This window comes from Microcaecilia unicolor, chromosome 3, assembly GCF_901765095.1.
Source record: "Microcaecilia unicolor chromosome 3, aMicUni1.1, whole genome shotgun sequence".
Classification (NCBI taxonomy): domain Eukaryota; kingdom Metazoa; phylum Chordata; class Amphibia; order Gymnophiona; family Siphonopidae; genus Microcaecilia; species Microcaecilia unicolor.
In genome coordinates this window covers 206183963-206201850 of record NC_044033.1, presented here as the reverse complement: position 1 = coordinate 206201850, position 17888 = coordinate 206183963, and the positions used below count along the sequence as shown (strand labels likewise).

Here is a 17888-nt window from a genome sequence, read left to right as displayed (position 1 = left end):
AACTCTGCCTTTACCCCCCCCCTTTCCCCGGTGCGGTGCTGCACGGGTGTCCTTCCCCTCCGTCACCCGACTAGTGCGGTATCACTCTTCCCCTTTTCGCTCCATGTCTGCCCCACTCTGCTCGTCTTTAAACTTCGAGGCTTCTGGCAGCAGCATCAGCAATATAAGCACTGCCTTCGGCCAGCCCCCCCCCCCCCCCCCGAAGCCTTCTCTGGACAGCGTCCCACCTACTCGGGAAGCTGTATAGAGGGTGCTTCCAGGGCAGGCAGAAGGTCAGCGCTTACATTGCTGCTGCTGCTGCTGCTGCTGCTAGAAGCCTCGAAGTTTAAAGATGAGCAGGAGCACAGCGGGCATGGAGTGAGGAGGGGGAGAGCAATACCGCAGTAGTCCGGGGGGGGGGGGGGGAGCAATGCCAGCCAGCCACACCAAAGGGAAAGAGGGGTGGAGAGAGGAGGATGTGATTCCATTTTCTAAGGGGAAGAGCGGGTGGAGACTGCATTGCCAGACCTTATGGGGAAAGGGTGGTGGAGAGAGGAAGGAAAGCAATGGCAGGGGAATGGGAAAAGGGGGGTGGAGAAAGGAGTGAGATTGGTGGTAGTCTAGATCTAAGGGAAGCAAGAAGGGGAGGGAAGAGAAAGGTGGGATGGATGAGGGAGAGGAGACTGGGAAAAAGCTGGATCAGGGGAGGGGGAGGACAAGATGCAGTACTATGAAGCAGGGGAGAGAGATACTGGCCCTGGGTTTGGAGTGCAGGAGAGAGGGAGAAAGAAGGGTGAAGAACATGGGAAGGGATGGGAACGCAGCAAATGCTGAACATGGGGGAATAGGGACAGAGACACAGAGGCGAGGTTATGGATAGGAGAGAGAGGGAGTAAGAGGGAATGACAGTGAACATGGAGAGAAAAAAGTCAAATAGACAGGAGATAAGCAGAAGATGGATATGGATGGGGAACAGAGAGTGGACAGAGAAAGATGGCAAGAAGGGGAGATGCTGGAATGCATCATATAAAAAGGAGAGAGGGAGGCAGTGGATGGAAGGGGCAGAGATGCAGACAGACGCTGGATGAAAGGGAGAGAGGTAGAGAGCAGATGCTGGATGGAAGGGAGAAAGTGAAGAGAAGACGAGGAAAGCAGAAACCAGAGACAACAAAGGTAGAAAAAAAAGATTGATTGATTTATTTGCTTTAGAACAAAGTAGTATTGTGGCTGTGGTTTTACATAGAAAATGAAAATAAGGTGATCTTTTTGTTGGACTAATTTTAATACATTTTTGACTAACTTTCAAAGCCCAAAACCTCCATCCTTAGGACAGGACCGTATCAGCAGTGTACTGACCTGAGGAAGGAGGTTTTGGCCTCTGAAAGCTAATTGAGAAATGTATTAGTCCAATAAAATGGTATTATCTTATTTTCTATTTTTTGTTTTATTTCTATTTGTTAATCTGTAAAGTGGTGATTGGTATTTGTCAGTTTTTCAAATTTATGTCTGCTATCTTTATATTTTGCACAGTACTAGGGGACATGCATCACTGTTTCTGTGATGTTGCATTGTATGTGGAATCTGGCCTATTGGGGGTTCAGTTTCATTTTAGTTTGTGGTTACTTATTCTATACTTGGTGAGGATGTATCTGTGTTTTATGTTTGTGAAAAAGACGTGATTTTCTGTTGGCAGGATCATTTTTACTAATGTCTTGATTAGTTTTACAATGGGTGTATTGATGTTCTAGTGCTCACTGCAGTGTTTAAGATGCTGCCTTTCCTAGGTACACCCTTGTTGTGTGACTCGTGGATTATTACTAAAAATAATATTTTCATATAGAGGAGGGGTTGTTAAAAAATGATCGGCTCCGGGTGTCAAATACGCTAGGTACGCCACTGCATGTCCTCCCCGCCAGCGCCACCTCGGTCCCTGCATTATTCTTTTCTTCGCCCGTCGTCGGCAGCGCTGCCATTCATTCACACAGGCAGCTCCGCTCCCCTCTGCCGCGCCCATCTGGCCCTACATAAACAGGAAGTGCATCAGAGAGGGTCAGATGGACATGGCAAAGGGGAGCGGAGCTGCCTGTGTGAATGAATGGCAGCGCTGCCGACGACGGGCGAAGAAAAGAATGCTGCAGGGACCGAGGGTAGCATGCAGGGTTACAGCACCCCCCCCCCCCCCCCCCCCCGCACACATTTTTCATTTTGGTTTTTTTTTTTTTTTTTTGCAGGGGTGGTGGAGAGAGAGAGGCAGGGAAGGGCAGAGCAGAGCATGGTGCCCATCCATCCAAGCTGTTGGCCCACCCAAAAATTGCCTTCTGGATACACCACTGTTTTCCAGTGGCTGTTTTAAGGGGACAACAGTCACATGTTTGCTACCCTCACAGCAGCCTTAAACAGACCAACCTCAGCTCCCTAAACCTGATGTGTTAAATGTCTAAATGTTGGTTTATACGTGACTGACATAGGGCAGATAGTGAGAAAATAAGGAAACCTGCACCAGAAACAGAGGCACAGACTGAGCCAGGAGAACACTTCAGGGCATAGCAGAGGATATGAAAGAGACTGTCCTAATTACCTCCTGAGGTCATTAGACAGTATAAGGGAAACTGTCTTGTTAGAGGGTACAAGGGAAACAGTCCTAAACCTCATTAGACTGGTAAAATACATTGAAGACTGTGCTTCCCATCTGAGGTCCTGCTCTACCATCAGCTCGGAAGATCACAATTCAAATAAAAATAAAAGTGAATGAATCCCACCCCCACCCCCACCCCCAGACACAAAGCCCCACCTGTAAGAGCAGTATGTCTAGTGTGTCCGTTTGAAATCCCACCGATTCAGCCTTCATGCTATGTCCAAACCCTCTTTACCGACCAATGCTAGAAGCAAAATCAACGCTCCAGCCTGTGTTTTTGGACACTGCTTTCTACAGTACTGGAGTTCCCTGTACCTCCCTCCCAGTTCCTGGTCCTGACAGATGGGAGATTTAAACTGCAGGCAGGTGGAGGAGCTGGAATTTTAGGCTCAGGAAGGAGAGGAAATGCATCTCCTCCTAAGGGCAGGAAGTGGGAGGGAGATACATTTCCTCTCCTTCCTTGTCCTAAAAGACTTGTTGGCAAGTCCTGGTTTTGAACTGATGTCCCAAGGCAGTCTGGGAGTTCTAGTTCCTGATCCTAACCTTGAAATCAGTGCTGCAGGTCCCATAATGCACAAGGGCAGGGTTCAAAATCCAGGACTGGCCCAAAATCTCCCTGCTGGAACTGTAGTGTCCAATGTTCCCATCAATCTGTTCCCATATGGCTTATTACGGGAACATTGGACACTAAAGGGTTAATGTCAGAGTACAAGCTTCACACTAAGTCATCGATCGGACATGCGGCTCTACCGTGTGGCTTTCTGCATCGGTCCCAGAATTCAGATTTCTCTCCCCTTATATCTGAAAATGGGAAGACCCTTGTTGGACTGTGTGGCTGTGATACTCAGTAACTGTGATTTACTTTGTACTTTTTTTTCCCAGGTGTACCTCGACTTCAGCTTCCTTCCAATGGAGCTAAATCGTTAATCCTAAGGTGGACAGGGAGAGTGAATGGATCTGCATACAAACATGGTGTCTACACAGCCAAGGGGTTGGGGGGGGGGGGGGAGGAGAGTGATCTATGCAGGGGGAAGCTTACTACCATTAGAAATCACTGCCAGTCCACAAAACTCCTGATAGCGCAGTTTTCAGGATACCTCTAATGTATGAAAGAGATTTGCATATAGCGGAGGTAGTATTCAGGTAAATCTCTCACATGCATAATTAGGGATATGTTAAACACTCCACATTTGTGGTTCTGAAAGTGAGTGCCACTGCCTTGTACACATTTTAGTGGATGGAGGGGGGGGGGGGAATCCCTCGCTGAATACCCTGGGCCCCACTGCACAATATATACGTTGTGTGCCCTACCCAGAACATCCATATTCTTACTTTTTCTAAGGAAATAAAACAGCTCTGATCAGGATTCACAGCATGAAAAGAAGAGGCACGGATGCACCGTGAAGAAAATGAAAAGACATCCTATACAATAATTCTCACCACCAATGTTCTAATGTGTGACTGCCTGTGTCTGTGGCTCCTGGAGTTGCTGAGCTAGGCTCCGTAGCCAGGCTGATGTCACTCACAGCTGATTCCCAGGCAGGGGGAGGAGTAGGGAAACACGCGGAGCAAGCACAGCACTGCAGACAGCCATCAGACAAACCCCTCCACCTCAGTGCATCAAACCCCTCCTTGGTACATCTCCCTCCTTCCCAGATCCCTGAGCTTCAGGGTCTCCCTCCCACTTCCAGGATCCCCCCTTGCTCACAGTTCCAGGGTCCTCGTGCCTCCCTTGCTCCCTCCCTCCCGTCCACTGCCAGCCCCCATCCTTACGAATTTTTGAAGTCTCACCCAGTCGAGGTTATGAAGGACAGTGGCAGCAGCATCGGTAAACAGCGTACAGGCTCGGGCCGTCTCTGTCACTCAGCTCTGGTCCCGCCCTTGCAGAAATAGGAAATGAGGGTGGGACCAGAGCTGAGAGACAGAGACGGCATGAGCCTGTACTCCATTTACTGATGCTGCTGCTGCCGCCGTCCTTCGTAACCCCGACTGGGTGAGATTTCAAAAATTCATAAGGAGGGGGGCTGGCAGTGGACGGGAGGGAAGGAGGGAGGAAGGGAGGCATGACGACTCTGGAACTGTGAGCAAGGGGGGATCCTGGAACTGGGAGGGAGGGAGGGGGGACCCTGGAACTGGGAGGGATACCCTGAAACTCAGGGATCTGGGAGGGAGGGAGACCCTGACACTCGGAGGGAGGGAGATACTGGGAAGGTGTGTGAAATATGCACGAGGCAGTTTGGGAGGGGCTGTTGGATCACCTCAGGGGGGGTGGAGGGGGAGCAGTGGCGACCTCGAGGGTGGTGGAGGGGGGAGCGGTGGCAACCTGGGAGAAAACCTTGCTAGCGCCCGTTTCATTTGTGTCAGAAACAGGCCTTTTTTACTAGTCGTTAATAGTTTAAACAGTAAACGAAAACGAATAGGCAACCAGTGTTCCGCATGAATGAAAGGTGTTACTTACACTATTAAATTTCGTAGCCCAAGAGCAGTATTCTGAATAACCTGAAGTCAGTATAATTGATATTGTGAAATCAGAATAATCTAAATGGAAAGCAGCAGGAAGTGAATGAGCAAATGAAGAGAGGACCTGTCAAAAAAAAAAGAACCAACTCAATAAAACAAACAACTGAATGAATTTGCTTTGACCAAACCAAACAAACAAGCAAACAAAAAAACAACTGAATGAATTTGCTTCAAGAGAAAAAAAAAACAATGAATTTGCTTCAAAACAAAAAAAATAAATTTTTGACCAGCAATGAGACCTGAAGAGAGAAGGATAAATGATTGTCAAAAGTGACCCCTCAAATCGTAACTGACACAGCAGAAAGGGCAGGAAGCCTAGGTGAGATTTAAGAGAACAAAGAACCATTTTAAAAGCATTTAATTTAAGCCCATGAGAAGACAGACAACCAGCAATTTTGTCACGAATAGAAGTAATCCCAGTGATAAGATGAAGTGTTCTTGGGCAAACGAGAAAGCACAACTGAATGTCATTGGTGTAAAAGAAAAAGTGAATGCTCAGAGAATTAATATAATTGTGTAAATTGCATTTAACAACAAGGATAGGATTCCTAAATCAATGTTAATAGTTCTGAAAAAGATATTCTGATCACTATGAGAGCAGTGTCACCTGCATCTCACTCTAGGGTATATACATCCATCATCCTTTCCATCAAGTATTTCCTCAGATTATGTCAGAGTCTATCCCCTTTCATCTTCATCCTATGCCCCCTCATTCAATTGTAAAGGTGAAAGGGGACAGACTAATCTACGAAAATATTTCTTAATGGAAAGGGTGGTGAATTTGTGGAACGGCCTCCCGGTGAGGTGGTGGAGACGAAAACAGTATCTGTATTCAAGAGAGTACTGGGACAGACCAAAGGTCCATCAAGCCCAGCATCCTCTTTCCAACCGTGGCCAATCCAGGTCACAAGTACCTGGCAAGATCCCAAAAAAGTACAAAACATTTTACATACATAGTAAATGACAGCAGATAATACTGTTTATCCCACTGGATTTTCCCTAAGTCCATTTAATAATGGTCTATGAACTTTTCCTTTATGAAGCTGGCCAAACCTTTTTAAACTCCGCTAAGCTAACTGCCTTTACCACATTCTCTGGCAACGAATTCCAGAGCTTGGGACAAGTACATAGGATCTGTTAAGGGAGAGGAAGGGACAGTAGATGGCATGGATAGGCAGACTGGATACCTCATAAGCTCCTTAGCTGCTGTGATTTTCTATGTAAGACAGATACTTCCAGGCATTATTGTAACATGCTGACGTTACTCCTGAGTGATGCTTTTATCCACATGGAATCACAGCCATAGAACAGTGATTTGTCCCAGATAAACTCAAGAAAACACTAGAGGGCTCAGGAGATGCATACTGGGACATTGATCCTGTCCACTGTAGGGTACTGGGGACTGGCTAAGGGACAGAGCTTTAAATGTAATGGGGTGTCCCGGGGTCATGTCCTGAGTGCAATACTGAGGTACTTGGACTTCTGTTTATATAAAGAGAGAAGCCATCATTGAATACCGTTTAACTTACAAAGTAGAGGAGTGTGGTAGCCGTGTTAGTCCACTCTTAAGGTTATCAATAGAAATCAAACAAAATAAAACATGGAAAAGAAAATAAGATGATACCTTTTTTATTGGACATAACTTAATGATTGGATGTCTCACTCATATACAGTGGGGGAAATAAGTATTTGATCCCTTGCTGATTTTGTAAGTTTGCCCACTGACAAAGACATGAGCAGCCCATAATTGAAGGGTAGGTTATTGGTAACAGTGAGAGATAGCACATCACAAATTAAATCCGGAAAATCACATTGTGGAAAGTATATGAATTTATTTGCATTCTGCAGAGGGAAATAAGTATTTAATCCCTCTGGCAAACAAGACCTAATACTTGGTGGCAAAACCCTTGTTGGCAAGCACAGCGGTCAGACGTCTTCTGTAGTTGATGATGAGGTTTGCACACATGTCAGGAGGAATTTTGGTCCACTCCTCTTTGCAGATCATCTCTAAATCATTAAGAGTTCTGGGCTGTCGCTTGGCAACTCGCAGCTTCAGCTCCCTCCATAAGTTTTCAATGGGATTAAGGTCTGGTGACTGGCTAGGCCACTCCATGACCCTAATGTGCTTCTTCCTGAGCCACTCCTTTGTTGCCTTGGCTGTATGTTTTGGGTCATTGTCGTGCTGGAAGACCCAGCCACGACCCATTTTTAAGGCCCTGGCGGAGGGAAGGAGGTTGTCACTCAGAATTGTACGGTACATGGCCCCATCCATTCTCCCATTGATGCGGTGAAGTAGTCCTGTGCCCTTAGCAGAGAAACACCCCCAAAACATAACATTTCCACCTCCATGCTTGACAGTGGGGACGGTGTTCTTTGGGTCATAGGCAGCATTTCTCTTCCTCCAAACACGGCGAGTTGAGTTCATGCCAAAGAGCTCAATTTTTGTCTCATCTGACCACAGCACCTTCTCCCAATCACTCTTGGCATCATCCAGGTGTTCACTGGCAAACTTCAGACGGGCCGTCACATGTGCCTTCCGGAGCAGGGGGACCTTGCGGGCACTGCAGGATTGCAATCCGTTATGTCGTAATGTGTTACCAATGGTTTTCGTGGTGACAGTGGTCCCAGCTGCCTTGAGATCATTGACAAGTTCCCCCCTTGTAGTTGTAGGCTGATTTCTAACCTTCCTCATGATCAAGGATACCCCACGAGGTGAGATTTTGCGTGGAGCCCCAGATCTTTGTCGATTGACAGTCATTTTGTACTTCTTCCATTTTCTTACTATGGCACCAACAGTTGTCTCCTTCTCGCCCAGCGTCTTACTGATGGTTTTGTAGCCCATTCCAGCCTTGTGCAGGTGTATGATCTTGTCCCTGACATCCTTAGACAGCTCCTTGCTCTTGGCCATTTTGTAGAGGTTAGAGTCTGACTGATTCACTGAGTCTGTGGACAGGTGTCTTTCATACAGGTGACCATTGCCGACAGCTGTCTGTCATGCAGGTAACGAGTTGATTTGGAGCATCTACCTGGTCTGTAGGGGCCAGATCTCTTACTGGTTGGTGGGGGATCAAATACTTATTTCCCTCTGCAGAATGCAAATAAATTCATATACTTTCCACAATGTGATTTTCCGGATTTAATTTGTGATGTGCTATCTCTCACTGTTACCAATAACCTACCCTTCAATTATGGGCTGCTCATGTCTTTGTCAGTGGGCAAACTTACAAAATCAGCAAGGGATCAAATACTTATTTCCCCCACTGTATACTATCTGCTACCACATTTGCTTTTTTCCGATCTGACGAAGAAGGGCAACCTTCGAAAGCTAATCAAGAAATGTATTAAGTTATGTCCAATAAAAAAGGTATCATCTTATTTTCTTTTCCATGTTTTATTTTGTTTGATTTCTATTGATAACTTACAAAGTAGAAATTGTGACCTTGAAGGCCCTCAGAGTGGGCCTCCCCAGTTACCCTGCCTGTCTTACCATTGCTTACTCCCCCATTAGGGTCCTTCATGCCCTTAACAATCACCATCTTCTTCCCAGCCCGAAGTTTGCTCACTAGGAATCAACAAGGCATAGTGCTTTTTTCTTCTTTCACCTCACATCTGGAATCATCTTCCTCTCTCCCTCCATGGTGAGCTGCCCTTGAAAAGCTTCAAAGCTAACTTGAAGGCCTGGCTCTTTACCAAGCTTTTGGAGGTTCAGACTGATTGGGCCGACCAGCCAGAGGTTGCTTTTTTGTTCTCACCAGGGCCCTCCCCCCCCAAGAGACAAAGCCGGGGCAAGCACCCCCCCCCCATGCGTATGCCCCCAGGCCTGTGTGCGCCCCCCCCCCCCTGATATTTGCTTGTCTCCTGCGTTACTCTGCTGTTCAAACAGGAGGCAGGAAGAAAGACCTGTAGAGTTAACCTGATAACTCTGCTCTGTGGCACACAGGAGCAGGACAGACCAATCAGCCAGCGCTGGGCAGGCCCCCCTTAGAGGCTGGGTCCTGGGGAATTTTGCCCCCATTCCCGCCCCCTCTCTAGGCGGCCCTGGTTTTCACTTCCCTATTGCTGCCTGTCTCCCGTTTTCACTTTTCCTGTGTGCTTGTATAACATTACTATTTTTTAAATGGGGCTCCTTTCCTTTTTAAATGTTGTACTAGTCTGTACATTGCTCTGCTCAGCTGTGAGCATAGTCTATAGAATAGTACTGACCGCATTTTGTTTTGTGCATAAATTCGGGTGCCATTTAATGAATCTAGTCCCTCACGTCTGTCAGGTTGATGAAACTGACAAAGTATGGACTGTGCAGAGATCAAGTGCTGAGGACGATTTGATCTGATATTTGCACCTGCTGCTCCTGTCTTTCACCTGAAGGGGGGGGGGGGGGAGGGAATGGGACTTGATATAAAGATCAGCCCGCAAATTCCTCAATTTGAACTTCCCCAGCTGTAAAGGAATTAAATATAAGCAGGCATACGCCACTACCTTCTCGTACAGGAGTATACAGCTATGGAACGCACTGCCCACAGCCCTGAAAACCATGGACAATCTAACCAACTTTCGCAAATCCTTGAAGACATATCTCTTCAACAAAGCCTACAAAATGAACCCTTAATGACACTATCACCACCCAACCCACCTAAGAATTAAAACATACCCTACACCACCCTACATAACCCTTCCTTCTCTTATCCCTCTTCCATCTTCTGCTTAATATTGATTGTATCTAGATTCTGTCATGACGATGTCATAACAACACTCTGTAAGCCACATTGAGCCTGCACATAGGTGGGATAATGTGGGGTACAAATGCAATAAATAATAATAATAATAATATAAGGCCTCTCTGTAGTTTTTGCAACTACCTTCAAAAGTGGTTTACATAGTATATACAGGAAAATTATTTGGACCTGGGACAATGGAAGGTTAAGTGACTTGCCCAGACTCACAATGAGCTGCAGGGGGAATCGAACCCAGTTCCCCAGGATCAAAGTTTGCTGTATTAAACACTAAGCTACTCGTAGGATTAGATAAGTTCTATGTGACGCTCACATACCTTCATCAGGCAACAAGGATTGGGAATTGTGAGTGAATATCTCTAAATTCTCATTGTTGTCTGTTATTCTGTCTGACTGCTCTCTTGCATAGTAAACCATTATCCATTACTGAATTTCCGATAGTCATTAGCTGGCAGTCTGTGCCAATTACCCCCACAGCACTGAATACCATTATCACCCCCTAAAATCCCAAATTAAAAATGTAGTCATTGTGATTTTCATTTCCAGTTCAGTCTGATTACAAATATGGCTGACAGTCTTTCTGTCCTACAGATGGCTGACTCCAGCTGTGCAGCCTCTTCTACTACAAATCATTCTCCTGTGCCATCACAAAGCCTCAGCTCCCTTCAGCACCTGCTTTTCCCCTGTGGTGGGCTCACACCTCCAGTGTGGTTCCCTGCCTGCCCACATGGCATCTCTCCCATGCTCCAGCAACCCCTAGACTTATACATTAACAGTTACAGTATTATCTGTGTTTGATGACAATCAGTACAGCCGCACCCCTGATTTACTTAGAATCATAACTGTGATTTAGCAGGATGGAGGTTTCATAAAACCTCTTTCTAAAAACTTGTCCTGTTAGAGAAGTTGGAAAGTACCATAATTTCCCCTTTATAGCTAACAATTTCTGTATCAGGCTGTCTGTCTTTGTTACCCTTCCTAACAACCAATGATTTAGTGTTGTTCTCTTTTCTGATTGGTTCTCAGCTCCTTTCTTTGACTCAATTTCCCTGAACATTGTGTCCCATTTGATTCTCTGTTTGCTTCTGTCATTTAATCTCTGTGTAGCCTGACGCTCACATTTAAAATAAATCAAAACATGTTTCTGCCTTACTCACAGAAACTCATCTCATGGCTTGTGTTCTTTTGGAGATCCCTATCTAAATATCCCATCTCTGAGAGTAGCAGTGATGTGAGGCTTTAATACTTGAGCATAGCCTTTGTCTCATTGTATAATGCTATTTGCTATAACACATCCTGAACTTCATACTCTATTGAGGCTCTGCAGTAATTAAGTTCAATGCAGGAGGGGAGGGGGGCCAGCTGATAATTTTTTCCTGCTTCTTTGGGTTTTCAGCTCAGTTGAATTCCAAGCTGGAATCCTGTGCCATCAGCCTTACTTCACATCCCCTTCCAAACTCATCCAACCCAGTGATTGATTGAAATCCATGGAAATCAGGGTTCAACCCCCCTCTAACCCCCCCCCCACTGACACCCTCATGATCTCAAGCAAGTCTCCTGTGGCCTGAGGTAGCTCCTTGGATTGTAAGCTCATTGGGGAAGGAACTAAGCACCATTGTACAGCGCTGTATATATCCAGTATATATCCAGTGAAGATAAGGATTATCATTATGAGTTAACTGGTGCACATTAAAAATCTGATGCATACATATACTTAATGGGGTAAACTGGGAGTTAACTGTTTTAGGTACACAGTGGAGCACTGCTAGTACACGGTAGATGGGAGGCAAAGACCTTGGAATTGTGCACTATCGGTATGCATATAAGTGAATCTGCCTCCTGCGATGTTTTACAAAAGTCACCAAAAACGCACGCACACAACCAATTTTTTTGGTGGCCTCCTGCTGCCTCTAGGGTTGGCTTACCTCATTCTTTATTAATGAAATCCAATAAGATCTGTCTTTAACACCTAAGAATAGGCCCAATTAGAGATGGGGAGCCATTCACAGCAGCAACTCATTGGTTCATGCACTGCATGTCATGTGTACATGAGCTGTCATTTGTGACATCATAGCCAAAAGGGTCCAATCAGGTACCAGTGAATGCGATGTAACTGGTAGCTATTCTCAGGTGTGCAGAAATGTAAAATGACCTAGTAACATTTTTACTGGGTGTAACAGCCCCACTCCCTTGCCCTTTTACCTGTAAAACATTGTGAAGTTGGTAGAGAGGGATAACTTCATGCCGTTTGTGACTCTATGTGCCCTGAGTGAAATAAGGTGATTTTTTTTGTGATAATAAATTTGACTGTCTCTGGGAAAATGTGACTAAATTCACCAGAAACAAAAAATAAAGTTTTAATCAATTCTATTAGAGCAAACTATTTGTAATACAATTTTTTTGTTAAATTACAGAAGTTCAATCATTCCCAAATACAGTGCATTTTTTCTAGCAAAAAAAGGTGTTGGTACTCAAATGCCAGGCCACCCTTCAGGGCTGGGGTGATCACTGAGGGACACATCCCAATCAGTCCCCTGCAACCAGTCACAGAATCTATGACAAGGCAGAATTGGTGTGTAGAGCCTGAGCTCTTTCATTAAAACTTGGGGTCCATGGGTCAATTTTAGCAGACAATGGAAAAGGTGCTGGTACTCAGTATCCCCAAGTACCCCCTCAAAAAAAGCCCTGCCCATATATATGTTTAGTGTAATGTGGACACACTTGAAATTACAGCGACCCATATAAAATCTTTATTCCTCCCAGAATACATTTACTCAAGAGCAAGGACCTCAAACTACAATGCTGGAAGGCTGTAAACCTGTCTGGTTTTCTGGATATCCCTAATGAATATGCAAGGACATATCTGCTTCAGAGCATCAAAGCAACATGTACTCAGAACGGGTTAACAGTGGGTCCAGGGACTGTATAGTGCTCTTATATAGCACCGCAACCCCTTCCAAAAAAAAAAATCTGCATGGAAAAATAAGTAATAATCTACATATAGGCTTCCCAAACCTTCCTGTAGACCCCAGAGATAGTCTAGTATTCAGGATATGCATGAAATAAAAGCATATCCGGAAAACTCGACTGGAGGCAGGGATTCCAGGGCGGGTTTAGGAGGTCCTTATCTGTACCCTTTTCTAGAGGTGCTGACTGGGGAAAACCTCAGAAAACGCCGAGTTCGCAGTGCAGGTTCTAATAGATCTTTCTTTACAAACCAGCTGTGTGACTCACACAACATCTGGATTACCCTATCAATCTTTACAACTGGGAGAACGAGGGTGCTAGAAATATCACTTCCACCTGGCAACAAATTAGTAAACAGTAAAGATTATTCTTATTGGCTCTGTGATGCAAGCTGGGTATTTGTTCACCAATCATATTGCCAGCTGTGGAGTAACAGTGAGGAGTTGTTCAGCCTGGTTTAGAGACTATTCGGTGCGTGTCTGTATGTGTGTCTGTATGTATATGGGACTCTGCAGTATAGCTATAGGTGACTGGCTTTAGCTGTGTGTGTATAGGAGATACTCTGTGTCTATGTATGCAAATGACACTGTAATTGAGTGCATACAGATGACTCTGACCGTGACTGAGTGAGTGCATGTAGCTGAGTCTGGCTGTGTGTCCATAGGTGACTTTGTCTAGAACTGAGTGTGTATAGGTCACACTGTGTTTGTGGCTGTGTGTGTACAGGTGAGGCTCTGACTTGGTGATTCTGCACCTTTTCCACAGACACAGTCAGCTCCTGAAGAGTCTGAAATAGAGGATGGGGGTCTGCTCGTGGGTCCTGGCACTGTCAGTCCTGACCCTACCTTATGGACAGGCATCAGGAAAAGGTAGGTAAATATCCCCCTCCCCCTTTACAGATAATACCCCGGACTAGAACATGGCAGGAAGCTGGCACCGGCTAATGATTAGAAAGGGTGACGAGCAGGTTGAGGCATATGAAGGCAAAGCCCCGGGCAATCTCATGAGTCTGGCAGAGCTTTGGGAAAAAAGCAGGAGTGATATATTGTGGATTTAGTTTAAACTTAAGTTCATTTATGGCCTAAAGTGTATTCACAGGAATGCCAAGCAGATGGTTAAAGATAATGGCAGGGCAGTTCACCATTTCCCATAGGAAAGAAACTTTCAGTTTTTCGTTGTTGGTTTTTTCCCATTAATATTTCCAAGTTTAGGGGTGGCGTTTTTTCCTTTAGTGTGAAGAGCAGTGTGTTTTTTTCTAGCAAAAAGGTGTTGGTACTCAAATGCTAGGCCACCCTTCAGGGGTGGGGGTGATCACTGAGGAACCCATCCCACAATAGCCAGGCCCCCTGCAACCAGTCACAGAATCTATGACAAGACAGAATTGGTGTGTAGAGCCTGAGCTCTTTCATTAAAACTTGGGGTCCATGGGTTAATTTTAGCAGAGAATGGAAAAGGTGCCGGTACTCGGTACCCCCCAGTACCCCCTCAAAAAAAGCCAGCTAGTAACCAGAGCTGAGATTGTGATGCCATAATGCCTAATTCCACCAGTGCCTAAGAGCCAGTCTCATCAGTGATGTCACAGTGGCTTGATTGCTCTATATGTGGCTCACTTCTGATATAGTGATGTCATAATGCCTCATTCCACCAATTCCTAAGAACCAACCTCATCAGTGATGTCACAATGGCTTGGCTCTATTACATATACCAGTGATTTCCTGACACATTTAATTTTTCTTTAACGAAGAGGGAAAGTTACTAAAGTGGCTGCAATTAAGACATATTATTTTACTGTTAACCTTAGTTATTAGAAACTAGGACTCACTACATAAAATGAGACTGCTAACCAGAAAAAAACTCAGATACAAGTAGAACATCTTTAACTGGGTAGTGTTCTGAATATCGCTGCTAACCAGACAGCACTTCTGGGTCAGTGCTGAAACAAGTGCCTACTGCTATCCAAGTACTGGTGCTGAATGTCCAGTTTAATTTTAACTGTGGTGGCCAGCATTTTACTTAACGACTGACCATTGTGGTTAAATATTGGGCCCAATGTTACCAAGAAGTGACAGAAGACTCTCTACATCCTGGTTCTCATCTCTAGCGGGTCTTTTAGCCCAACTGGGTTTCCATGTACATCACGTTATGGGTTTACCCCCTCTGTAGGCAGGAGTTGTAGTTCTGAATTCCATAATGCATTCCTTTAAAAAAAAACAAAAAAACAGTACAAGACCCTACATGTAATGGAGGGTAAACCCCAAAACTGGAATGGTCCAGTAGGGTAACACCAAATAAAAGAAAAACAGCCATTCGGAGTCAACCATGAGCAATGGCTTTTCAATGATAGTATTAGATGTATTTAGTACTGTATGCAATAGATGCAGGTACATTTCTGCTTCTAATGACCTTTCAGTCTAATTGGTTTTGTTTTTTCTTTTGGGTGTGATGGAAGATTGAATGGCTTTTTCATGTTATTGCTTCAGTGGCTCTTGAGCCCAGCTTACTGGGATCAAGGGCCACTGTCTAAGCCATTAGGCCAATCCTACGAGAATGGTATGGGAATTGCGTTCCAAGACGTATGAAGAGAGACTTGCTGACCTGAACATGTATACTCTGGAGGAAAGGAGGAACAGGGGTGATATGATACAGACGTTCAAATATTTGAAAGGTATTAATCCGCAAACAAATCTTTTCCGGAGATGGGAAGGCGGTAGAACGAGAGGACATGAAATGAGATTGAAGGGGGGCAGACTCAGGAAAGATGTCAGGAAGTATTTTTTCACAGAGAGGGTGGTGGATGCTTGGAATGCCCTCCCGCGGGAGGTGGTGGAGATGAAAACGGTAACGGAATTCAAACATGCGTGGGATATACATAAAGGAATCCTGTGCAGAAGGAATGGATCCTCAGAAGCTTAGCCGAAATTGGGTGGCGGAGCAGGTGGGGGGAAGAGGGGTTGGTGGTTGGGAGGCAAGGATAGTGGAGGGCAGACTTATACGGTCTGTGCCGGAGCCGGTGATGGGAGGCGGGACTGGTGGTTGGGAGGCAGGGAATCCTGCTGGGCAGACTTATACGGTCTGTGCCCTGAAAAGACAGGTACAAATCAAGGTAAGGTATACACATATGAATTTATCTTGTTGGGCAGACTGGATGGACCATGCAGGTCTTTTTCTGCCATCATCTACTATGTTACTTCCTTTGCTCCCTGAAAACACTGTGTACCTCCAAGCCTTACTGTATGGAAATCCATCTCATACATATTCATTTTGCTAATCCTGAAACTGTGACTGACCATATACTTATGAACTGCATTGGCTACTGTTGGAAACAGGATATTGGGTTCGATGGGCCATTGGTGTGACCCATGTGCAGAGCTGCCAAGGGGTCCTAATTTTTGAGAGGGAGATTTTGGTACATGCCTACATCCCCATGCCATGTTGCATTGGCTCCGCCCACTATACATGGCTCCGCCCCCTAGCACACCTCAAACCCACGACCATTTCACAAAATAATTTATTTAATAGCCTAACACCCTTTTCAATTAGCTTTCAGAGGCCAAAACCTCCTGCCTCAGGTCAGTATAATGCTGTTATGGTATCTTCTCCTGACCTAAGGAAGTATTGGTCTCTGAAACGTTATTAACACAGGTACCATATTACTTGATCCTACATTAAAAATAAAATTATTTTCTTTATCTTTGTTGTATGGCCATTTACTTTTTCTCATTGTGTTGCTCCCAGTCTCTAGATTCTGCTTTCCTTCATTTTCGCTTAACTCTTTTGCATTTGTCATTTTTCTCTCCTTTTTCATTGCTTTCTTCAATATTTTTCTGCCTCTCTCTGTCCAGATTTAATTCATTCTTACTATCCATTCTTTAATTTCCTTCATCTACTTATGGCTTTTCATCTTTTCCTCACCCTTGTTCTCCCTGTGCCCCTTCCTCTTATTCTCCAGTCTTTTACTACTCCCCTTTTCCATCCAGCAGCCCTCCTCTTTCTCTCCCCATCCTTCCAGTGTCTCCCCTCTTTCTTTCTGCATCCTTATTTTTTTTTGTGTTATTTTTGTTACATTTGTACCCCGCACTTTCCCACTCATGGCAGGCTCATCCAGCGTCTCCTTCCATCCAACATCTACCCTCTCGCCCAATCCTTCCATCCAGTGTCTCTCTCTCTCCTTTTCCATTCATCATGTCCCCCTCTCTCCCTTCTTCCAGTGTATCTCCTCTTTCTCCCCCTACCCCCCAATCCAGCATCTCCCATCTTTCTCTTTCTATCCATCATGCCAGGGGGTTCCCCCTTTCTCCCCAGCAGTTTATCTCTCTCCCCTGCCCTCCATGTCTCCCCTTTCTACTCATCTCTCTGTGCCTCTCTTCCATCTAGCTCCCCACTCTTTTACCATTTTATTTATTTTTGTTACATTTGTACCCCGCGCTTTCCCACTCATGGCAGGCTCAATGCGGCTTACATGGGGCAATGGAGGGTTAAGTGACTTGCCCAGAGTCACAAGGAGCTGCCTGTGCCTGAAGTGGGAATCAAACTCAGTTCCTCAGTTCCCCAGGACCAAAGTCCACCACCCTAACCAGTAGGCCACATTTTCTCTCCTCTGCTTTCTTTTAACACCTCCTGCCTCCTTCTCCGCATACTTTTCCCCTAGTATCTGTTTCCTGGCCACTGCTGCTTTTCCCCATGAGCAGCAGCGGCCGCAGCAAAATAACAAAAAACGGAAGTGCGGGGCCCCGGCAGCCTTCAAACATGCGCTGTGCTGTTGACTCTGCCAGTTCTCTGACCCCGCCGGAACGGGAAGTTGACATCAGCGGGGTCAGAGGACCGGCAGACCCGACAGCGCAGCACACGTTTGAAGGCTGCCATGGCCCCTCGCATCCACTTTTTTGTTGTTTTGGCATGGCCCGCTGCTGCTCTTCGGGAAAAGCAACAGTGACAGTGGAGTGGCAACAGCGTGGTGGTGACAGGAAGTATTTTAGCGGGAGACTTTCCCTCTTTGGCAGGAGTGCAGGAGATGACCTGCCAAAGCGGGAGTCTCCCGCTGAATGCGGGAAACTTGG

The 17888-nt window shown here is 45.6% G+C and overlaps 1 pseudogene; it reads left to right on the top strand.

Annotated features, from left to right (window-relative positions):
- The first annotated feature begins 17577 nt into the window (after positions 1-17577).
- Positions 17578-17888, top strand: part of LOC115464330 — a 20786-nt pseudogene continuing 20475 nt past the window's right edge.